The sequence below is a fragment of the Pinus tabuliformis genome, chromosome 6 (assembly GCF_031772625.1).
Source record: "Pinus tabuliformis cultivar Carrire ecotype Pingquan chromosome 6, CPIR1, whole genome shotgun sequence".
Classification (NCBI taxonomy): Eukaryota; Viridiplantae; Streptophyta; class Pinopsida; order Pinales; family Pinaceae; genus Pinus; species Pinus tabuliformis.
Window position 1 is genome coordinate 1,450,039,004 of NC_142292.1, and position 25,297 is coordinate 1,450,064,300.

Consider the following 25,297-nt stretch of genomic DNA (forward strand, 5'->3'; position numbering starts at 1 on the left):
GGGCAAGGTGCAATGCATACTCAAATGACCTTCTATGGGGTATGATGAGTGAGAATAGACAAAATGTAGAGATAGTTTGCAAGGTTGATGATCATGGAATCTTCCAGAAACTTCTCCTATGACACTTGCCTCTCTGAATTCGCTCAGGGATGAGTAAGAGATCAATGAAATCTCCAAGTGGAACCAAGAACTATCAGTGGAATGACACTAATCAAAAACCCAGAGCTAACTCACACCTTTGCAAGACATCTATAAATGGATCCCTCATCTGAGAGATCTGGAGGCTGGAATTTTGTATTTTATAAGGAAGTGCTATTGGCTTGTTGTTGAGAAGAGACATTGCATTGTTGGGTGATTTGCTTATTCATGAGGTGAAGAGGGCTTCTACAACTGGGAGGATGATGTTGGATCAGACATTTGGGTTGTAATCCTCTCTTACATTACTATTAATAAAGTTCTTTGAGTTTTCCTCCATATGATCTCGTATTTGTGAATATTATTGTTTATAAATGCAATTGTATGGTCAATGTGTTTCTGATTCCGCATTGTTTATGATGTTTTAGATAGAGATGCTTTGATAGTTTGTTGTTACTTTGACTCTATAGGTACTCTTTGAAGCGGGACAAGTAGGAGAGGAGTGGCAAATTCTATCAAGGAAAGGAGAAATCAAGCTAGGATCAAAGCGGAAGATCCAGGTTGGTCTTCTTTTCTTCTCTTCCATATATCACACTTAAAGGAACTCTTGAAAATCTTTCATTGTTTGTTTCTAAGATAGTTACCTGTCTTAGTGGGACTAGCAGTTCGAATCGACACTAGTTTTCCATGAAGCAACCATCTGACACAAACAGGAAGTAATTTATTTTTCATGGATATTTATTAAAAATGGACTATTATCAACAACAGGAATTGGACTAAAACTACGCTTTTGATTCTCCTTAAACTTTTTCATTTGGCATTAATTTTTGCGTAAGAATCATCAAGGAATTAGCAATTTCTTTTTTAACTCACTTATGCTCTTTATGCCAAGTTTTTTTTTTTTTTTTGCATATTTCGAATGATCAAAGGATCATTAAGGAAAATAATTGTGCACAAAATTGTTCTTCAAAGGACTAATTTCATGAGAAACTCTAAAGAACAAGTCCATGAACATAAACGAAATTTCCAGAAAATTACAAGTTCTTGCAACTCTCTGTAACCGCTTAATGGTTTGACATGTTGCGTGACATATTAGAAAATTTGAATGTCTGGGGTTTGTTCCTAAATTTCCAAGGATGGAGAAATACCTATCCACTAATGAATTTGAAGACTACGGGTGGTTGGTAAACGCTAGTCAAACTCAGTTATTTTAGTGGAAATTCCAGAATTAATGAGCAGATTTGCTATATTTGAGATTTTCCCAGCAAGAGTCATTATCCATTTCACATTACCCACACACAATTTTTCCCAGCAAGAGTCATTATCCATTTCCCATTACCCACATACACTTCATTACATTTTCTTCAATCCTAAACCACCAATAAAACCAATGAAGCTCACTTACAAGATTTTTGTTCCAATTTACATATTCGTTGTCAGTTTTCTTTTTCCTACCCTTGCAAATAAAACCTTGCTTCCATACACCATTGAGTTCATAGTCCGTGAGTTTAAATATTTTTCTAAAAACACCTTGAAGTTTGCATGCCTTAAGGGCAAGCTATCATGTCGATAAACAAGGGAATACATCGGTGTCCCTTGTTCATCCGATCTTCTAAGTATTCAACAACAACAAATTCATTCATACTTAGAAAGATGTGTTAGGGGCATCTTGACTCTCATCCACATCAAAGATGAGAGCTCTCATGTTGACTAGTGGCATCCATTAAGCACCACTAAGTTCAAAATTTCTTGTTATGTTCGACACCGACACATTTACACACATGAAAAGAATTGTGGAGTGATGAAGACTCGAAGAGCATCATTTTGTAGAAAATGTAGTAGTTTTTTCCTTTTTGATATAAATGGCTTGAGGACAAGTCAATAGATAAGGTTGGGGAGGGAAAATGTAAATTCTAAATTTTGTATACCTTCCAAGCCTTATACATTTTCAGTCGTATTCAGCATCAGATTACGAACATTCAGTAGAAGGTCCAACAACAGATGCAACAACAATAAAAGATTCACTTTTTCAACTTCATCCACCATTTTCACAACCAAGTGAAGAAGACTATGATCAAAATTTTGCAGCGACACAACTCTCATCCATTTTTGAAAGGGTAAGTTGAGGTATGATATTTTCTAACTTTTAACCATTTAATTCCTTGAAAAACTAGAATGATAATTTTTGGAAAAAAAAAAAAAATTCCTTTGCTCATTTCACAAAATTTCCAAAACCATCAGTTTTGGGGGCAGGGGGGGCATACATTTACATTCATACTTTTTCACCTTCATATTTTTCCATATTCATATATCACATTCTAAAATCCACATACTTTCAAAATATATTTACCATTACATCATCATGAGCATAAAAATGGCTTTGACAAGTGTTTAAATGTTAATTGGATGCCAACACAATCATGGTTGTTACACAAGAACCAACCATGATGCATTCCAACAAAAATACTTTGCACTAAAATCACATTATCAATATGCAAAGATCATACATTAAAATTGAATGCAACAAACAAAAAAATGGTTGAAACACAAGAACCAACCAAGTTGCAATTCATCAAAAATACTTTGCAAAAGTTAAGTAAATAATATCATGCAAAGTTTAAGCCAAAGCTAAAGTATCAAAACGTAATAGATTGCATGAGGACATGCAATACCTTTAGTTTGGGGGTATGTTGGGCCTAATAATTATACATAAAATATATCCACTTTCACTCGATTCACACATTTTCTCACCTCCATTCCACCACCATGTCACCACATCAGCTTCACTTTCATCATTAAATGAGTTACCATTGTGTTTTCCAAAACATTATTACTTCTTAGTATTTTTAAGAGAATATGTGGTTAAACTTTAGAAAATAATATCCATATACTTTTACCTAACAATTGGAATGAGTTTGTTGACGTGTAGGTACAAAGAAAGCTTCTAAGGCACCCTTATGTGGCACTCTATGTTCCAATTCGAATTTGAGCAGATCATGGACCTCGTGGATAAGATCATGGACCTCATGGAGAAGATCATGGAGGATAGGGTTATGTGTCACCATTGGTTGAGAAATATGTGGATCAAAGGAGGGAATAACAGATCATCATTATGAGTTTGTTATCTCATCTTGTTGTATAAATAGAAGTGTTATCTCATTCATTTGTAATCTTAATTTTTTTTTAGAATTTAGAAACTTAGTCCTTCATTTGTAATTTTAGATTTTAGGATCATTGTAATGGAGATTTAGAATCTCTTAGAATGTAGAAGTTGGAGCTTATAATTGCAATTTGCAATTGATGATAAATAAAGTGGATTGGATTTTCTTCTACATTTGACCTCCTTCTAGGTGTGCTTGTGGAGCTATGGAGGGCCCCTATTGCCTCACTTACATACTTGTTTTCGTATAGTAAGCTTTCATTTATGTTTTTTATTTCATTAGTTTAAAGATCTTGATGCTGGAAATATAAATGAATAGTCTCTTGTAATATAACTTTAATATTTCATGTAATCAATTTGAATTATGTTTAAATGCATTCACTTCTTATTTTATTGATTAAGATGGTTAGAAATATTAATGAATAGACCTCCTGTAAGGGAGCTTTGGTATTTCTTCACCTAGCTTAATTTAGTTTGTCTCTAAGTCCACATACAGTGGATGTTCCTCGAAGTTTTACTTACTCATATTGATAGTAAATGAAACTCTAATTTGCATCCACATTTTAGAACCAACACTAGTATTATGTTACTTACCAGCAATATGAACCCAAATCGATTGAAGGAATAATGGATCCTCTTATGATATTTACAACATGCTATTGCAGTACCATTATAATGCAAGTATGAATTTTTGCAAGTAGAAAAAGGGGGTAAGAAATTGTGTCATCATATGATTTTGATAGGGTTTGAATAGGACAATCCAATTAAGGAAGAACTTACAAATAGGTAAGCAAAATGCGATATGGTGAAATATGAATGTCAGGTGTTGGACAAGCTTTGTGAACAAGAGGTGTTTTTATTCACGTATAATGATTATGTGTTATTTATAAAATATATATTCATGAGAAAGCATATATGATTCATCACCAATTATAGAAGGTAACAATTTGTATTAATACGCTCTCTTTTTCTTGTGTGCTCTCAAGACCTATGTAGGGTAAATTTTTCTTTTCTGTAGAGAACAACAAAATCCATTTATGGTAAAGTTGTGGTATAAATAAATAAGGTCTTTGTTAGTTGGGATTTCGTTACCTAATAGGAACAAGTGCTTCAAGGTTATGAGGTAAATGTCATAGATGGTTTCCTTCATTTGTTGCTTTTCATTATGCAACAAATAATTTCTTAAATTGTAGGAAAGATTTATTGTAATTAAAGAATTAGAACTTTAGGAAGTCAAAATCCTCAGGTCATTCTATTGAAATATCATAGTAAATTCATAAGCCATGTTTGTAAGTAGACTGGAGACTACATAATACAGGTGTAATGAAAAAAAAAATATTGAAGCCTAATGACTTTTGACAAAATAATTGCAATAACAATAGTGCCTCTATGATTACAATTATGATTGTGATTATGGTGGAAGTCTAACTATGACTAGGAATGAGAAGCTTTTATGGATATTTATCATATTTCATATGAGGTATGATTTCTGACTTATTTAAGTTTACAGATTTCACTTATTTCACATGAGAATTTGAACTTGAGTTTGTCAGCATAGGGAGCTGTTGAAATTCATATCCAACATAGAGTGTGTGGATTGGATAAGGTTCCTATGGGATTTACATAATTATATTTACTATATTCAACTTGGAAAGATATTCCATGGACTGACAAGAATATGTTAAGCGTTTAAGTGTGATTTGAGACCAGAGAGATTTGGCTGGAGTTTTTGCTGATAATACTAACCAAAAGAGTAAGTCACTACTTGGAGGGAATGCCAAAAAAGTTATTGAATTTAGAATATTTACCAAACCAAAAGAAGTATGCATGTTTTACTGAGAATACTAACCAAAAAAATAAGTCACTACTTGGAGGCAATGCCAAAAAGGCTAATGAATTTAGAATATTTACTAAACAAAAAAAATTATGCATTTTTAATTACAACCAATGGATGTAATATGTACACTAAGATATGTTAATAAACTTTTGAAAAAACATATTTCAACAAATATTTCATTAATGAGTCAGATTTTTAAAACCTCATCACAAAAATCCTACTCATGGGAATCGGGAATAATTATTAGACACTTAATCTAAGTATAAACTATTAGAGATGCTAAACTAAGGATGAGTGTTATAAAAGTAGGCTGGGAATCAATTAGTTATTTTTTTACTCACCGGGAATCACTCAATTTTTCCTTACTTCAATGTTCCAAGGAATATTTCAGAAAGATTCATGGTGCCCCATATTATGAAAAGTTGTCAAACTTTTGTTGGTAAAATTTTACTCTCCATGTTTCTAGACTAGTGGTACTTCATTTTCATGTCATCTTTAACGTGCCCCATTTAATATACCACCAACTCTTCAAACGTATTTAATTTAAATAATATGGTAATCCGAAGATGAGTGAACATACAAATTTGGAGCATTGAGATGAACTCTCTCGGGAATATGATACCATGCGCGCACAAATACGATTATGTCGAGATAATTTATTATCAATCAATCACCATTTTAATAGTAGTCCATTTGAGGCAAATAACACAACAGAGCCCCACATTCATCCAAATTTCCGCTGTGATGTAATATAAATCTTGAAATTGAAATCCTATGTGCAAATTAGACTGGCATAGTTAATTTTTTTTCATAACCTCTCAAATAAAATATTAAATTGATTATATTTCATAAGGGGTCTGGATGGGGTCTTCCAAAGCAGATTGGCCTGTAGCCTTTTCGTCACATACATCTTGCATCTTTGGATTCCAAACAGATCAAACTCATCGGTTATTAGATGATTTCCCTAGACAATAGAATTCATGAATCATATTTGCGTATTGTTAGTTATTGTTAATTCTCTTCATATGGCTTGGATCAGAAAGCATATATTTAAACTCATTCGTCTCTGCCGCCAATGTTGATTCCCTATTGAACTCTTCAAGCCAAAAATAGGTTTGACATTCGTATGGAGACGAGAGAAGATTGAATCTGGGAGATGACAGATTGTTCAGATCCAATAAACACTCAGATAAAGTAGCTGAATCTACTCCAAAATAATGTGAATTTAGGGATCTCTCATCTAATAAATTTGACATAGAACAGAGAGAGTTTCCAGCGTATGTTTCAAGAGGATTGACATCTTCTAACGCCAAGGAAGTGTGGGTTGAACAATCATGTGTAATGGAATCATTCACAAGTAACTCGGAGAATGACAGTGAGGATTTTTTAGTTTCTTTACCGTTACATAATTTGGACGCTTCGTTTGAATTAGAATTACTCTCGCCATAATTGTTGCAACAATTTGGTCTCACCATTGTTAGCTCCATTAATTTTGCACAAAAGCTGCCTTGATTTATGGAATTGCAGCTTTTCTTAACTTATGGAAACCAACTGCAGTAGTTTCCTTAAGTTAAGAAAATCAACTGCAATTACTAAATTTATAATTGGGAGCTACTAAAGTGGTCCATCACTTTGATCCGATCTCTACCTTGATTTGTGCTTTTTCTAACACATAGCTTTTAGAAGCTTGATGGAAGCTTAGCTATATGTTCATCTGTTTGGTCCCCAAGCTCATATCTCAATCCCCTTTCAGTTCTACACCATCTAGCTGAGATAGCAGAGCTCGGAAGTGCCTTCAGACTAGTTGTCTTCTTTCCTTTTTGCATGTGCAGCTGGAGCGCGGTGTTTCAAAAGGAAATTGCATCAACAGTTTCACCAATGGCTGGAGGTAATTCGTATCCCTGGGCATTAAGTTTCAGTGATTCTTTTCAGTTCTTTCCGCATGCAGAATCACTGTTTAAGTTTATTAGTTTTCTAACAGTTGGTATCAGAGCAAAGTTTATCTCTGCCTTGGTGTTCTCTCGCCGCCTCCGTTTCTTAGATTTTGGTGATCAATGGGGATTTTATATTTTAGATTTTATGCATAACATTCATAATTTGTATCCGCAATATAATCCAAATACAGAAACAGAATCTGGCAATTAACATAATGCGGATGTTATCATATATCCTCGGTAAAATGCGTGCCCAAAACTGAAAATTGATCAAATGGCCAGCCCCATTATTACTGATTCACATGCGAATGTAAATTGATCCACGGAGTCAGAATTCAGTTGGGCAATATCCGTGTACCCATTGGCCTCATTTTGCTTGCTGCCAAAATTGGCGAGTTTTCGTTTGGAATCTTCAATCCTGTACACACAAATCTTATAGAATAAGTGTTGATATGGTCAAGTGAATCTGTGTATGTATGTCTCAATCCACGTCTGCCGCTGGGGCAATTGCTTGGATTGGTGTTGCTTGTAGCAGACAGCTACCTGTGATCTTCCCTGCGGGGGCTGAGTAGCATGCCCCCACTCAACTCTTTAAAAAACGTAGAAATTAATCTAAGAGGATTAAAAGTAATACGGCAGAGGACTGTGGGTGTTCTTTCCCCAATACTCTTCTGTGTTGTTATGTCAATAATGCTCCATTGCTTTAAAAGAGCCGAAGTCCTGTCCTGTTGAATACTGGAGCAGATTTAACCAATTTCCGAGACTAGACGATGGATCGTGCACTAAAGGCTGCGAGGGCGTCCGGATCTCTTAATCTCTCGAATCGTGGGCTCGAGTAGGTTTCAAATCCCTTTACCTTGTTTAGTTTGGTGCATGTTTTAACTGTTCTTTGCGAAGGAAATGTGTAAAGCTACCTTTAAATTGTGTTTGAAGTCAGTAGGCCAGTCAGGCTAATGGAAGGTGAGACACCCTAAGCATTTCTCTAAAACACTTGTTTGCTGTTAATTATAAATTACATGACATGTTTCACTGTTTCAAGTTTATAATATTTAAGTTGGCCTAACAGATAAAGACATCCTTTTGAAAATATTTTGTATGGAGATCACAAGATCAACGTGGATCAGCAAATAACATTGTCGAAAAGAATTAAGGTCTAGCCAAATTCGAATTGTTTTGTGAAGATCTCATTAATCTTTGCAGATCTGTGAGGACTGTACATCAAAATTCACGACTAGCCAATCAATAACATGCTAGCTCATTTATAGTGACGTATTCACTAGTATATAAATATATATATATATATATATTTGAGGGAAGTAAAGCCAAACGTGCTAGTTAGTGATTCAGAATTTTTGCATGGTGGAAGCCGCATTGAAAAGACTGTGGCATCAGTCCATCCTAGCGTGAATACGCATATACCCTTAACTCAGGTTCTTGGCATCTGCAATCACATTCATTTTTAAGATCATTTTATGTTATTTGATAATTTTCGCTGGAGGTAACAAACCATATAATATGGTTATATCATATACCATGCCACGTATTTGTTTAACGTTGGATTTTGTTTTATAACACATGGTATTACCCTTTGATTATATACCATAACGGTTTATATGTATGTTAAAGGTTGTTATGGTATATGTTATTTTTATTTATGTAGTTAATTTGGATAACTATATAAAATCAACAATGCAAAATAAATTTTATAATTTTTATTACATATTTATTGTAAAATTTACTTTTTGCTTGCATCATAGATTATTTTATAAATGTATATGTTTAAAGTAAATGGCAAGGTCAATATATGACCTGATTCATTCAAAGAACATACACATGACATGAAGGCTCTCCACAAAGTCACGGGTAAGAACATGAAATGTTTGTGAAGTCTATTTATTTTTTATATGAGTCATGTTAAAGGAAATAGTTTATGCATTCTTAAATATTTCAATATTTCAATATTTGAAATGGTTAGTCCTTTGTTTTGAATATTTCAAATTTGCAATTTTGTTTGCAAATTGTTTAGAGCCCATTTTGTAATTAATTTAAGAATTAGTCTTAAATAAATTATGGGACAGTTAGACTAAGGAATGTAAATTTGGTTTTAATTTTATCTTGTGACCAAAATAGCTTGTTTGCTGGTCTATTTTGTTGTTTTATAAACTTAAGGACGGAGCCTGAAGTCAAGCCAGCTAGTCTTCGAACTGCATTTGCTATGCAAATGCAAAGTAGATCAAAGCTGATTCAGTCAATCTCCGGGTTAAGTTTATAAATTGAACAATCAATTTGTAGTCATTTTCGGTAATGCTAACTGCTTTTGATTTTGCTGGAGAATTATTACAGTTTTATGGAGTTTATTAAAATGTCATTTTGACTTACTCCTTTCAGTAAACATTATTTTTCTCTCTGGTTAAGTTTTGTTTATGCAACAAAATAATGTCTAGTGATCCATATGATTTTAATTAATTAGAGAATAGCCACAGCATCTTTAATTAAATAAAATTATATATTGATTGGCAAGATCACATAAAGATTATTTAGACATTAAATTGTAATTAATTACACTGAATATAATAAATTTTATACCACAGGAATTTTTATTATATTTATGTGATTAATTAGGATAAAATTTCATAACCTACCCACAGGAGTTATGAATTAATAAGTTTTATCATAAAGTTTTATTGAATCTGTTTGAATTAAAAATTTAGCCCATAGGCAATTTTTATGTCATTTGATTCAATTCTTTTTAGCATGTTTTACATTGGTAAAACGTGAAAGTTCATAAAGTTTTATTGAATCTGTTTGAATTAAAAATTTAGCCCACAGGCAATTTTTATGTCATTTGATTCAATTCTTTTTAGCATGTTTTACATTGGTAAAACGTGAAAGTTCATAAAGTTTTATTGAATCTGCTTGAATTGAAAATTTAGCCCACAGGCAATTTTCATGTCATTTGATTCAATTCTTTTTAGCATGTTTTACATTGGTAAAACGTGAAAGTTCATAAAGTTTTATTGAATCTGTTTGAATTGAAAATTTAGCCCACAGGCAATTTTCATGTCATTTGATTCAATTCTTTTTACCATGTTTTACATTGGTAGAACATGAAAGTTTATTAAGCCTCAACATAAGCATGTGATTCTTTATTTTGATGCAGTAGTACAACCTGCAAATTTCTCTGAAATTCGTTCTGACATTCCCGAACTTGAGGAAGTAATCTCATTTGTTTGTTATGAATCTGATATGGTTAATATTAATATTAACACATGGTGGATTGATTCTGGATCAACAATTCACATTTCGAATTCCTTGCAAAGGTTTGCAAAACCTAAGGAAGCCAGTAGAAAGTGAGCAAAGCATCTTATCAGGAAACAAGATGGGCTCGCATGTGGAAGCTATAAGAACATGTTATTTAACTTTAAGTAGTGGCTTTGTTTTGGAGTTAGAAAAGACCTTTTACGTTCCAAGTTTTTCTAGAAACTTGATTTCAGTTTCAAGGCTTGTACCTTTTGGATATTCCTTAAACTTTTCAGAAAAATCTTTCAGTCTATTCTATAAATCTGATTATGTTGGGAATGGTATTTTTTCTAATGGTCTTTACTGCATTAATTTACAAAACAATGTCACATATGATTCAATGCATGTTCACACTGGCACTAAAAGATGTGTTGTTAATGAAGATTCCTCTAAATTATGGCACCAGAGACTAGGTCATATCTTCATAGATAGAATTAAAAGATTGGTAAATGAAGGAATACTTAATACTCTAGATTTTACTGATCTTGAGACTTGTGTGGACTGCATAAAGGGAAAGCAGACCAACAAGTCAAAGAAAGGTGCCAATAGGAGTTCAGACATATTAGAAATCATACATACTTACAGATTTTATTGTCCATCTCACAGCACTAGGATTGTGGAATCAGGAAATGCAAAGTTTCTTGAAAATGACTTGATCAGTGGGAGCGATCAAACCAGAAACATAGTTTCTGAGAAAGATCATTCAGAATCTCAACCTTCCACTTCAAGTGAAAGATTGGTTATTATTCATGGCACCCCTCAAGTACAAACTGGTGTTGAACAACCAATTGTTGAAGTTCCACAAGCTGCTGACGATATTCCAGTAGATCAAGGAGTTCAAGAGTTGCCAAGAACTTTTGAACAACAATTTGAACCACATACTTCTCAGGAAGATGATGGTACAACATTAAGAAGATCTACTAGACCTAAGAGATCAGCAATTCCTAATGTATGCTCAAGTCTGCACAAGACCTGACATTGCATTTGTTGTGGGAATGTTGGGACGATATCAGAGTGATCCAGGTTTAGACCACTGGAGAGCTGCAAAGAAAGTAATGAGGTACCTTCAAGGGACCAAAGACTACATGCTTATGTATATCCTATTTTGAGGCTGCTTTACATGGTGTATGGCTTAAGAATTTCATTTCTGGGCTTAGAATTATGGATTCTATCTCTAAGCCATTGAGAATATATTGTGATAATTCAGCTGTTGGTTTTATGGCTAAAAAAGTGGGAGTCGAAATAAACACATCGACATTAAGTATTTAGCTATAAGGGAACGTGTTAAAGAAAATAAAGTGGTCATTGAGCACGTCAGCACTGAGTTAATGATCGCTGATCCTTTAACTAAGGGCATGCCACCGTTTAAATTCAAGGATCATGTATTGAATATGGGACTTGGTTCCATTATGAAGTTTTTCATTGTATGGACAATGATATTTTAATGAAATTCTTAATTATTGTGATGTTTTTTCTCATATTTATGTGCACCTTAAGTTGATTTGAGAAAATTCATTTAAGAAGGACCAAGAATAAACATAAGGTTTATTCATTAAGAAATTGTTGCCACATAAAATTTAATAAGAATAAATGCATAGTAATACATGGAAGATAATACTCGTCATTAGAGGACTTATCGCCATGATTCATGTATCTATTACTTAATAAAGATTATCAATGGTTTTTGAGACATTAAGTTTGGAAGTATGGACCAAGTGGGAGAATGTTAGCTCCATTAATTTTGCACAAAAGCTGCCTTGATTTATGGAATTGCAGCTTTTCTTAACTTATGGAAACCAACTATAGTAGTTTCCTTAAGTTAAGAAAATCAACTGCAATTACTAAATTTATAATTGGGAGCTACTAAAGTGGTCCATCACTTTTATCTGATCTCTACCTTGATTTGTGGTTTTTCTAACACATAGCTTTTAGAAGCTTGATGGAAGCTTAGCTATATGTTCATCTGTTTGGTCCCGAAGCTCATATCTCAATCCCCTTCAGTTCTACACCATCTAGCTGAGATAGCAGAGCTCGGAAGTGCCTTCAGACTAGTTGTCTTCTTTCCTTTTTGCATGTGCCGCTGGAGCGTGGTGTTTCAGAAGGAAATTGCATCAACAGTTTCACCAATGGCTAGAGGTAATTCGTATCCCTGGGCATTAAGTTTCAGTGATTCTTTTCAGTTCTTTCCGCATGCAGAATTGTTGTTTAAGTTTATTAGTTTTCTAACAACCATTGCAGAGTATGGCACTATCCTTGTTTTGATGCACATGGTTTTAAGCACATGTTGGTGTAGGGTCGAAGGACATTTTGAGTTTGTCTTTAGATTTTGTGTACTCAAATTGGGTTCAAACCCATTTGTTGGAAGCAACTTCTTGCTTAAATGAGTGGTCCAGTAGTTCTTGATCTCGTTATTTGTTCTCCCAGGCAGTTGTCCCATTATCAATGACAACTTGTAGATATCCATTTATATATTTACATCACACTCATTGTTTGAATTTCTAAGGAAAATATTCCAATCCTCCATATGAGGAATCGATTATAATCATCTACCTTCATGATACTAACTCTCCAAGTTCACACACCTTCCAGTTCTATATTTACCAAAACTTGAACCTTCATGTTCTATATTTACCAAAATTTGAACCTATACCCTATCCCAACTGAAAAACCCATAAATCATGTTCACTGATTTTCCACATACCGATTGCCAAGAAGGCGATGCATCCGAACAATGAGAACCTCTTCATCGGGGGAAATGTTTTCGCATTTAATGTTGGGGCATACATACTTCGTCTAACGTAATCTACAACTCTTTCCACACCACTTAAGACATGGAAAAAAAAAAGTATCGTCAGTTATTTAACCTTTCTTCCACGGTCCGAAGTTGAGGCATTGTTTTGAGCAGCAAGGAGAACCACCCATCTTGGGTTTTTTTAGCCTGTAATTCCACACCGCTGGTGATCTCCTCTAGCCTCCTCGCTGTGATGGCGGTTGGGTTCCGAAACGCCATTAATCATAATGTGCCCACTTCAAGATTTTAACCTATGATAGGCACGGTTGTTCTTGTAATTCCACCTAGCAATGTTATTAAAGTATCTTTCCAAAAATCTTTTCTTTTCATAATATCAATACCATGCATAATTATATTAATAAATGTGGTTAAAAAACACTGATAAGAATTAATGATGTAGATTCAATATTAATTATAATATTAATATTAATATTGATATATGTATACTAATTATAAAAATAACAGCCCATGGGGCTTTGGATTGATGGTAAATGGGTGCACTGTTAAGGCATTCCTTGGGATAGGTGCTTACCTACCAAAAAAAATAGTATAAAAATAACTATTATAATAATTTTTTTTTTTTTTTTAATCTATTAGACTAACCTAAATACCCATAGGGATTTGAACCTATTATAATAAAATTATTATTATTATTAATTTATATTAATTATCATTAATTAATTAATATTATTATAATCATTTCAAAATAATTATAGTTAATGATAATTAATTATTGTTATTATGATTATTAATATTATTACTATTATTAATTAATATTAATTTTTTTATTGTTAATTAAATTTAATGTCATCATTACTTAAGTAATGTTAATAAAAAATATTTAATTAATTTTTTATTATTATTGTTAATTAATTAAACCCAATAAATTTATGTTAAACCCATGGAGTAATATTGTAAATCCTGTGAATAATATTATACCTTAAAAATGTGAATCTTTAGATTAATATACTGAAGGGATTGATATTATAAACCCAGGGAATAATAAATATAAGGGATTAATTCTAAAAATCTAAGCCATTATAAACCCAAAGGAATAATATTAAACCAAGAGATTAATATTATAACCCAAGGTATATAAACCCTAAGGTAAATATTATAAACCCTAAAATAATCATGGTTGATCATGGTTGATTTTCATATTGAGACAATCTTTGTCACAATGTAATGTTGGAGCATGGTTTACCGTGATTGATTTTCATATGGAGATTATATTTCTCACAATGCAACGTTGTACCATGTCGGGGTTTTATATTGAGAAAATATTTGTGTCATTGTGATGTTGGACCATGATTATATACCCAAGGTATTTATATTATACTCAAGGATTAATATTATAAACCTTTTGAATAATATTATTCCCTACGAATATAAACTCTTAGATTAATAAACCCAAAGTATTGATATTATACACCCAAAGAAATAATAAATATAAGCGATTAATATTAAAATCCCAAGGCATTATAAACCCAAGGGAATAATATTATACCCAAAGTGATTAATACTATGAACCCAAGGCATATAATTCCTAAGATAAATATTATAAACCCTAAAATAATCATGTTTGACCATGGTTGTTTTTATATTGAGATAATCTTTGTCACAATGAAATGTTGAAGCATGGTTTACCATGATTAATTTTCAGATAGAGATATTGTTTGTTAAAATTCGATGTTGGACCATGGTTGATTTTCATATTGAAAAAACCTTTGTCACAATTTAATGTGGAACATGATTATAAACCCAAAGAATTTATATTAAACCCAATGATTAATATTATAAACCAGGCCTATGAATAATATTATAACCTAAGAATATGAACAATTAAAATAATAAACCCAAATGATTAATATTATAATCCCAAGAGAATAATAATGACAATGGATTAATACTAAAAACTCAAGGGATTACTATTATAAAATCAAGATATATAAACCTAAGATAATTATAAATATTTGCACAACATAACTATTTAATAACCAACAAAATGTTAATATCTATATATTAATTGAAACATTGTAATAGCGTGAACGAATATTCCCTCAACCGCCATTCCGCCATTCTAGCGAGCAAGCCTCAACCATAATACCATGAAGGAATATTCCCTCAGCCACCATTCTAGCAAGAAAATCTAGAATTAGACATTTGTTTTTTTCATTTTTTTTTAAAGATGTATTTTATAGTTACTATAAATTTTAAAATGGAAAATTTTGAAAACTGAACTAGGGCAGGTGAAAAAAATTAAAGTGTATAGATTTAAATCAATCTATCATAAATTCTAATATATGAGTGTAAATATGTATATTTAATTTCACATTCACAAATATTAAAAATATACTTAATTTTTAATAACATTTCCTAATATTATTAAATTTAACTTTCAAATTTTTAAATATGAAATATTTTTATGGAATTTTTATATACTAGAAGAATAGTAATATTATTATATAATAATAAAATTATAGACGTCATTAATGATTAATGATTGTGAGGATTAAACCCCACACAAATCAATTACTCTACACTTCATATAAGTTTTGAAACCCAAAAATAGTTTCGAGACATTTATTTAATCAGTTGTATTATCAAATTAGTAAATCTATACTATCCATAATTTTGTATTTTTAAAAATAGGAAATTACTCTTAATTATGCCCACTATTTTGAAAGGGGGCTTCTAGAACTTTAATTTAATTATCAATAATTATTATGTAAATGGTAGAGATTTAACTCCATGGAATATTTTAGAATATTCTTGGTAGTATACAAAAATTAGAGGTTGAAATTTATTTCAAAAATAGTTGTCTTTTTTCCCTTTTAATTACCCATTAATTAAAAAAGATGTCATATAAACAAGCTTCATATGAAAGGAGTTATGATTTGTATGCGTGTGGCATTAAGGAGTCATGGTATTGTAATAAATCCTATTTACAAATTAAGAATATTCATGGTAAAGTGAGGTAAATATCCATGAATAAAACACTTGTTTCAAATTTTTTTCAAATATATATATATAAGAATAATTTCAAAGCGGTGTCAAAATGAAGTGTTTTATTTTTGTAATGTTGGCAGGACCTTTTTCATTCATTTTCATGAAAAACAGGTAGGTTACAACCATATCCATATCGTTCGGAGGCCTCAACCTACCCATTGGGAAACCAGGTCTGTTGGTCACCTTAATTCATTATAATCCATCCAAAAAGAAAAGAGTTCGAGACTATTTTTCATAGCTATATATGTTTGGTTATCCTTAATTCTCCTTGTAACTAGATAAATAAGACATAATATCGAAGTTTGCAAGACCTTCATCTATACAAAGCAAAACATAATGATCCAAACTATGTAAGTCATGCTACTACTCATCAGATGAGTCCACATGTGATAGGTACTTTACACTAGAACCTAACACTTTCGTCTGAGGGAGATAGGGAATATGCTTCTCTATGAGGTTGAGGTGGGCATTCTGTTACTAAATCTAAAATTTTATAAGATGAAATTCCTTCTGAATTTACTAGAATTTTGCATCAGTCTTGGAGGGACCAAATGATGGAGTCGCCAAAGCTCTAACCACAATATTCTTCATTAAGCAGTAAAGGGAAAAAATATGTTTGTATTGATATGATCGGCCTCCTGAATATCCATGGTTTGGCACCAGATCCCAACATTCCTCCATATCCATATTCGTTCTTGCTAACTATTGGTTTAAATCATCTTCCCATTCTAAAATTGACTAGAAAATTTGAGGTTGAGTACCTGCCTGGTAGACCTAAGCAACTTCCTAAATTCAGCCTGAGGTGGATTTACGACCCTATCCCCTAGCTGGATGTGGCTACGGTTGGCTTCCTCCTCACCTTTTACCACCATGCCGATTCCTCCCGCTACCTCCCCTTTCCTAGGTGTCTCTTCTAGAGGATGGGTCTGCCATACTTCAACTCTGCCAACCATGAAGGTTATAGAATAACCTGAAATCAAATACCAAGAACTCTCGCTGAAGGCGACATACTAGCTTAGGGTCTTGGTGCAAACACTGATGATTCTAACTTGTAGAATTTCCACAGCATAATACCACATATATGTAATAATTAAGGCTATAAATCATATCTTTCACCACGATAATGAGTTTGGTGTGTCAAGATAGGGCCTACATAGAAACCCATGGCCCCCCAAGCCTTCTTGGAGCAAAACCCAAAATCCCTTTGGGCATTTCCTTTCTTAGGAAACCCCTTTTCTTAAGATGCAATAAGTACATCAAAGGGACTAAAGAATGGAAAAAGTAACCCATGTAGGAGGTGCAGACTAAATTCCAATATTTAGACCCAAAATACATGCACATCCTAGAAAGTAAAATTCCATAATATACACAAATAATTATATTAAATTTAGATAGCCCATCAGAGAAAACAATTATTTCCTCCCAAATTATACAAAATATTTCCTTTCAAACCCAAGACATCATCTGATAGACACATCTACAGTGAATAATAAGAGATAATTGAATCACAGGGATAAGGGCATGAGTAAAACACACTGAGTTAACATACACACAGTTGACATCCACAAGAAAGAGGGTGAGGACGTCTGCACCTAGAGGGAAAAATTGTTGAGGTTACCATAGAGGCGACCCAAATATTGCAAGTAGACATAAAACAATACCAAGAAAAATATCTCTAAACCGACCTTGGATAATTACATAAAACCACATCGAGGAGATGTTGCCTTGATCTCTCCAATCACCATTAATTTCCATAATGCGCGTTTCCACCTTGTGGCTAAAGGCGAGTGTGTGTGGGCCTCCAATCAACCCCTCACCATCCTTTCTCATTTTTTTTTTCCATGGAACAGATCCCATTAGCGCCGAGTTGTCTTCTCACAACCCTGATTGAGGATCTCTGATTCATATCTTGGTTGGGTTGGTTGCTATTGCTAGCATCATGTTCGAAAATTTTCCTCAAACTATCCATCGCTTCGATAAGGTCTCGTCAAGGCCATGGTGAATCCAGAGTCCTTCGGATATTTAGGCATCCCCAATTCTCTAAGAAATCAACGGCTTTGTTTCCTTCTATCCTGACATGAGATGGTGTGATGTAATCAGACCAAGGCAAGATATCTTCAATGTTCTACACCAAGTGGGTAGTCATCCCGCTGTCACTTCTCACTACTAGAGTCATGGTTCAATTTTTGAAGAGAATCAATCACAAGCTTGTAGTCTCCTTCTATCACCATATTCTTGTATCCTTCTCTTTTGGCTATAACGATACCCTGCACTAACACAATGAATTCAACATCGTTATTGTTGGCATATACACCAAACCCCAGACCCAGCCTCCTCGGGGTTTCCTATGGAGGCACCATCGAAGTTTATGTTTATAAATCCTTTTGGGGGAGAAGAGTATCGGTTAGGAGAGGATCTTGGAGAGTCCATGAGTTTCTAGGTAGAAGGAGAAATCATTTGGGGAGACAAATTCAGGTGTGAAAGGATCCGAGCTTCATGGAGAGAGACCTTCCAATAATTTGGATGCCATTGATCTGCTAGGAAGAAGTGTTTCTCTTATATTTTAAAAAATCCCATTACATACTCCCTCCTGGGTTATCTGCTAATCATTAGATTTTTCTATTTTTTTCTTTCAATATTTCTAAGAGAAGAAATCCAATTGCAAGTCCCCAAGCGTGCTTTAGTACTGGACTTGAAAAAATATCCTCTAGCCATATTTCAATAGATTCCTTAATACTATTTTGGTCTCTATCTAGGTGTCCAAATAAGAGGCCAACTTTAGACCATAACTTATCAACAAAGGGACATGTATTCATAACGTGTTCAATATCTTCATTCCGAAGGCCACATAAAATGCAATATGAAGGCCCTTAAATTCCTCTTTTCTATTGTTGATCCCAAGTGAGCACTCTTCTTCGACATACAAGGCACAAGAAATGAGAAACCTTCATCTAGAGGTTCTATGTCCATATCTTTCTCCATACAGGGTTGTGATGGTCTAGGGTTTCTTTTGCCACTATTTTGTATGCCTCCCATACATTGAACATTTCTTTCATGTTGTACCCCCATCTAAGGATGTCTTGAAGTGTTATATACCAAGATATTTTGGTTTTAAATCTCCCCAATTTCCTTGTATATAGAAAAGAGGCTATTGTACCATCAGTTGGAATCAACCCATGACAAGTACAATTTTTTTTTCATGCATCTCTATCATAGTAACATCATATACTTGTCCATCTTCATTAATATCATAATGAATATACATACAAATTTGAAATAACGTTTCATGGGATTATTAATATATTGATATGTAGTTAAGTTAAGTATTTTAAGTATAATGTGTTGTATTAAGCATTTAAATTTTCATTAATATTAATATGACTATTACTATTACTATTACTGTGATGTTTTTTTATATATTTCAGTATATAATGGGGATATTATTTAAGGTAAATATTTAGTTAATTTAAATGCGGATGTCGAATGAGGATTAATAAAATCCTTAGAGCGGTAAATCGAACTCCTACTTATAATTCATGATTCTCAAATTGAACTAATCCATTGGAATTTTACTTTAAATTGCTCCATAACCCCATCTATATTAGTGCATAAGTTTATCTCGCATTCCAACTCCATTATATTCAATAGTGAAAGAGGCATTTTTACACTTCAGATCATCTTAACTTCAAATCTACCAATTTAGTAAAGCAATCAAATCTCTCATGATGTAATTTTTTTTTAATGTGCAAGACTTAAGAAAACCTTTACACCTAGAAATTTTGATTCCTCTAGGTGCTTGTAAGATTGTAGTTACGATGGACATACATTGATTCTTAACAACACTATTTATATTATATAAAAAAATTACATCTCTCTATAAACAAATATTCTTATTTTCAATTTTATAAAAAACTTTATAATGGACATAATTACATATTAGCAATGAGATATTTTATTTATAAACTACACTATACATGGTAACATGTTTTCTTATTGTTAATATATTTTTAAATAAATGTTAATATTATTTAGACCTATTGAATTTTTTTATTATTTGAAATTGAGTACATTAATTTTGCACTAAAATTTTGAATGAATCTCTCTCTTCTTATTTTGCAATTAACCTTTTTAACTTTCAATCACTTCAATTTGTGGATTGAAATATATTATTATGGTCATAATTATACACACACACACACACTTTATATATATATATATTCCTTGACTCTTGTATTATTATTTTGTTTTCTGGATTTTACTGTAAATGTATCCAACAACATATGTCGATTTTTCTATGGCGACCCCCTTATAAGTCTTGAAGACTTCAATGGTGTGGCGATCCATTCTAGATGATCGATAATCCTCTACATCATTAATGCAATAGGTATAAATACATCATTCTTATGCCAAATCTCAAGTGTTAAACATAGCTATAACAAGGAATTAAAATTTCAATGCCCCAAACTTGCACCACTAAGATATATATATATATATATATATATATATATATATATATATATATATATATATATATATATATATATATATATATATATATATATATATATATATATATATATATATATATATATATATATAGCCACAATAGAATTCATATATATATATATAAATATATATATATATATATATATATATATATATATATATATTTGTATATATGTATATATATCTGTATATATGTATGTATATAGTATTCATGGAATAGCCACAATAGAATTCATAGATAGTTACAATCAACAAAACTCAAGAAATATCATACATACTAGGTAAGAAACCATGCATTCATCATTTTATTAGTAGTCACATGGATCTGCAACCCCTTTTTAACCATGAGATAAATCGCACATGAATCTCATTAAAAGAAACCAAGAATAACATCATTCCTCTATAGTAAGAATTCATACATTCATTGTTATAATCACGTTATAATATAATTCAACATTCATAATGCAAAGAAAATACAAACAAATACAATTATCTATATAGTTTAATGACTGGAAACTAAGTGAGGTATTTCCACTCTCCACCCAAGCATAGGTCTGTTGCACCACAATATTTCCTGTAGCTAGGCACCCATGAAATGGATCGAAAGTTTGAGAATTAAGTGCTTAAGCGAATTAAAACCAATGACAATCAATTGATCACATGAGAATCCATAGATCACCCGATCTCCAACCACATATTTCAAGAATACATCTTCCAGTGTCTCCAACTATTCCATGTCGAATACAAACCATAGTAAATGTCCCTCTGCTTATCCATAAAAAATTTGAACCAATTTTTTTTTTCCCTCTGCTTACTAGGACTGTAGAGTACATTCTGTTGCACCTATTTGACGTCACATGGATATAGAATCCACAAGGTCTCTACTTTCTCACGCAAAGGTTTTTCAAACATACATAGAGTTTCCCCTTTACCTACTAGGATTCCATAATACATTATGTTCCACTTGCTCCACATTGCATGACTCTAGAATGCATAGTGCATCCACCTACTTCTTCTCTCCAACCACACTCCTTCACATATACTATGTAGGAATCAAGTGCACACATCCATTCGACCCACTTAACCTAGAGGGAATTCTGACTATGTTGTTCCTCCACGTATATTCTCATGATCATGTGCCAATTCTTTCACTTACCAGGACTCTACAGTACATTATGTTCCATTTGTTACACCTCACAAGACTTTAGAATGCACAGTATCTCCAATCATTTCTTCTCTTCACTCATGTGATCCAAACTCACAGGGTAACCACTCTACGATGTAGGAGCCTAGAGAACACAACAGTTCAACCCACTTAACCCAAAGGGTATCTAGAGTACCTTATGTCTCCACCTTCTTTTATTTTTCCTTTATGTCAAGCCATGCACCCTTGCGTACTTCCTTTCTAGAAAGTGCTCTTGCAATCATGACATGCCTTTCTGGTCATGATATTCATACTCAACACATCCCCCGTGTTGTATGCTCTCCCACATACCTTATATTATCTTCAAATGTTCCTAGATCATGTGTGAAATATGAATGCCTGTCTCTTTTCCTATTGACTTCTCTTTTCTTCCACAGGCCCTTGTCTTTTGTCTTATGTGTTGACCACTCAACATGTCCTTCAAGGGTAGAGATGGTATGGAATTATTCTCCAATTAGGAAGCCCATTCTCAAGCTCCATACCTACCATGCAAGCCATTAAACCTAATTCATTAAATGAATAGCCTAACTTAACCAATTCCTAGTCAACTCCTCATCAAACCTATGAATCCATGTCCACTCTTCTAAGCCAGTCATTTTGTTTACATTTCTAGAATATGTACATAAATTACAAATTCATAGAGATAATTACAAGGGGGGTAGCCAAAAGGGTTGTCACATGGAGGATATGAATCTTGTTGCTAGTAAACTTTTTATTTGTTTTCTTAACCTATAATTAAATAAATTGAATTGATTTATACAAAATTTTATTCCTCATAGAGATTTTATTAATAAATTTTCAAAGTCATGGATCAATTGTGTGCATGTATGCCTTCCTTGTTAATTGCATGCTGTTTTTCATTAATTTTCTATATGGCTAACAAGTCCGAAATTTGTATTCTAACTTAAAGAAATGTGATGTGTGAAAAGAAACTAAGGAAGAGGTTTGGGTCATTCTTTCACTTTAAAGGTGGAAGCCAAAATTTGATGTAAGGGGAAAATAGTTCATCTTGGCATTTTCGTTCCAAACGTTTTTCTTGGAGATTTTAGAAGTTGAAACTTGGACCATAGTGATTTGAATTCTTGTTAAACATCTAGTTCAATTTTCAGATCTTGGTTTGCTACATTTTCATGTATGTGATCTAAGGAAACTTGATGCTTCTTTAAACATGTCATATTATGATTTTGACTATAAATTATATTCTAGGAGGTTCCAAAGGCTGACACTTTGACCATAATGATGTGAAATCTCGCTAAAAATGGTTCAAATTTCAGATCTTTTCTCTCTATAATTTCATAGACATGCTATTTGGAATTATAGTATCCTGAATACTCTTGAAATTAGGATTTGAGTAGGTCACCATGGTAATATTTACTATAACTTTATTTCTCTAAGGCTTCCTATCGTGAAACTTGTTAAAAAATATAACTGGTGTTGGTATTCATAATCATATTTGAGTCATGATGTAATGTAATTATAAAAAAAGATTTAAAAAAAAAATATTATTATTAAGAAATCAATTTATAAAGCACGGGTTTCATGCTTGGGTCAATTATTTATAGGTCATATCCTCCATTAGAGGCTTGTAGAGTTTATGACAAGTTTCCTTGTCCATGTCATAATGTAAAAGAACCTCCTTGTGCTTCTCTTGTCAAGAAATAAATTTATTTTATTGTATCTTAGGTTATCTATGCCTTCTCCACCAACTTAGCCTCAATGTAGGACAAGCTAGCCTGACAAAGGGGCAGAGCCACCTATATAAAGGCAACTAGAAATTACATAAGTACAAGGAAGTCAAATTTTAGAAACACTGTAGGTAGGCTGAGAAGTGTAGGCAGACCAAGAAATGCAAGCATATTGAAAATTGTAGGTAGGACGAGAAGTGTAGGCAAGTCGAGAAGTACAAGCAGACCAAAAAGTGTAGGAAGGACACAAATTTTAGAAGTGTAGGCAAGTTTGAAACTCTCAAGAATTTGGGGCAAAATTTTTGGGTTCTTGTGGGGCTATAGTTTCTCAACAAAGGGATAATATTGAGATTTGATGTATCACAATAGGAGCTAACTTGGTGGTGGAGGAAGTTCTATTGGTCTAGGATCTTGGTCTATCTCATTTTGAGTCTCCTTAAGGAAGAGGTTTTGACTAGGTTTCCCTTATATAAGGGTTTTAGCCCTTGCTGAGCACCTACATCTGTTGTCCATGATCTCCATGTTTTTGTCTAAATAATTTCTTGATGAGAAGAAGATAAATGAAGAACATAAAGGAGTTAATAAGAACATAATAATATCACAAGTAATTATCAATATAAGAAAATATTTTTGCCTTTCTGATTTTCTAACATGGTATCAGAGCTAAGGTGAAGAAGGAAGAAAAAGTCAGGTTGAAGATCTATTCAAGATAAACGAGATTAAAAGAAGGTCATTCTAAGGAAAAAGGATTATACAAAAAGAGAAGTCTATTATCTATTGGAACTATGTCAAACTCAATGAACGGAGTACACAAATTAGAAGGAAGATCCAACTATAGGGCTCGGAAAAGGAGGATAGATCTCATTCTCGAAAAGAACAATGTTTTGGATCTAGTTCAAGGAAAAATCAAGAAGCCTACAGATGAAGCAAAGAAAGCAAATTTCATGGAAACTAAAATCTTGGCCATGAACCTAATAGTCTATGGGATAAAGGAAAACCTCATTCGATACATTTCCAACGTATATTCCACTCAAGAAATGTAAGAGGCTCTCTCAAAATTATTCACAATCAAGAACATTTGCCAAATATCAAGCCTAAAGAATGAATTAAGAACTATGAGGATGGCGAAAGATGATACTATGGAATCCTACTTTATAATGATATCTAGAATCAGAGATGAACTCCAAGCAATAGATGAAATTGTGCCATTAAAGGAGCTCGTAATTAATACTCTTCTAGGTCTACCAAAATCTTGGAGTGCTTTTTCATCAGGAATCAACAATTGTAAGGATACTTCAACATTTGGATAAATGTGGAATGTGTTAGTCCTTACAATCTGCTAGGGTGAAAAGGAAATCGAGAAGCGTAACCTCAAACCACTTCAGCTCAGTAACTAGCCCTACTGAGCATGATAGGGATATCTCTAAGTCTCTTATTAGTGATATGACTTTAAAGCAAATGAGTTTTAGGCTAGATATATATATATTTGTTTGTGTGTTTGTGAAAAATTGGGTTTTATGGTTTGCTGAACTTAGGGTTTGGAGCAACAAATAGGTCTAGGCTGTAAGAGTGCAGAAGCAAATATGAGAAGGAGATAGATATCAAAAGCCATGGTGTATTTAGAATATTGTCAACGTAGTATAGAAGAGAAAATGTAGAAGAAAGTAGTGAGCATAATTAAACATGATTTCATTAGCTTAGGAAGACATAAACATAACTATGAAAACCAGATAAAT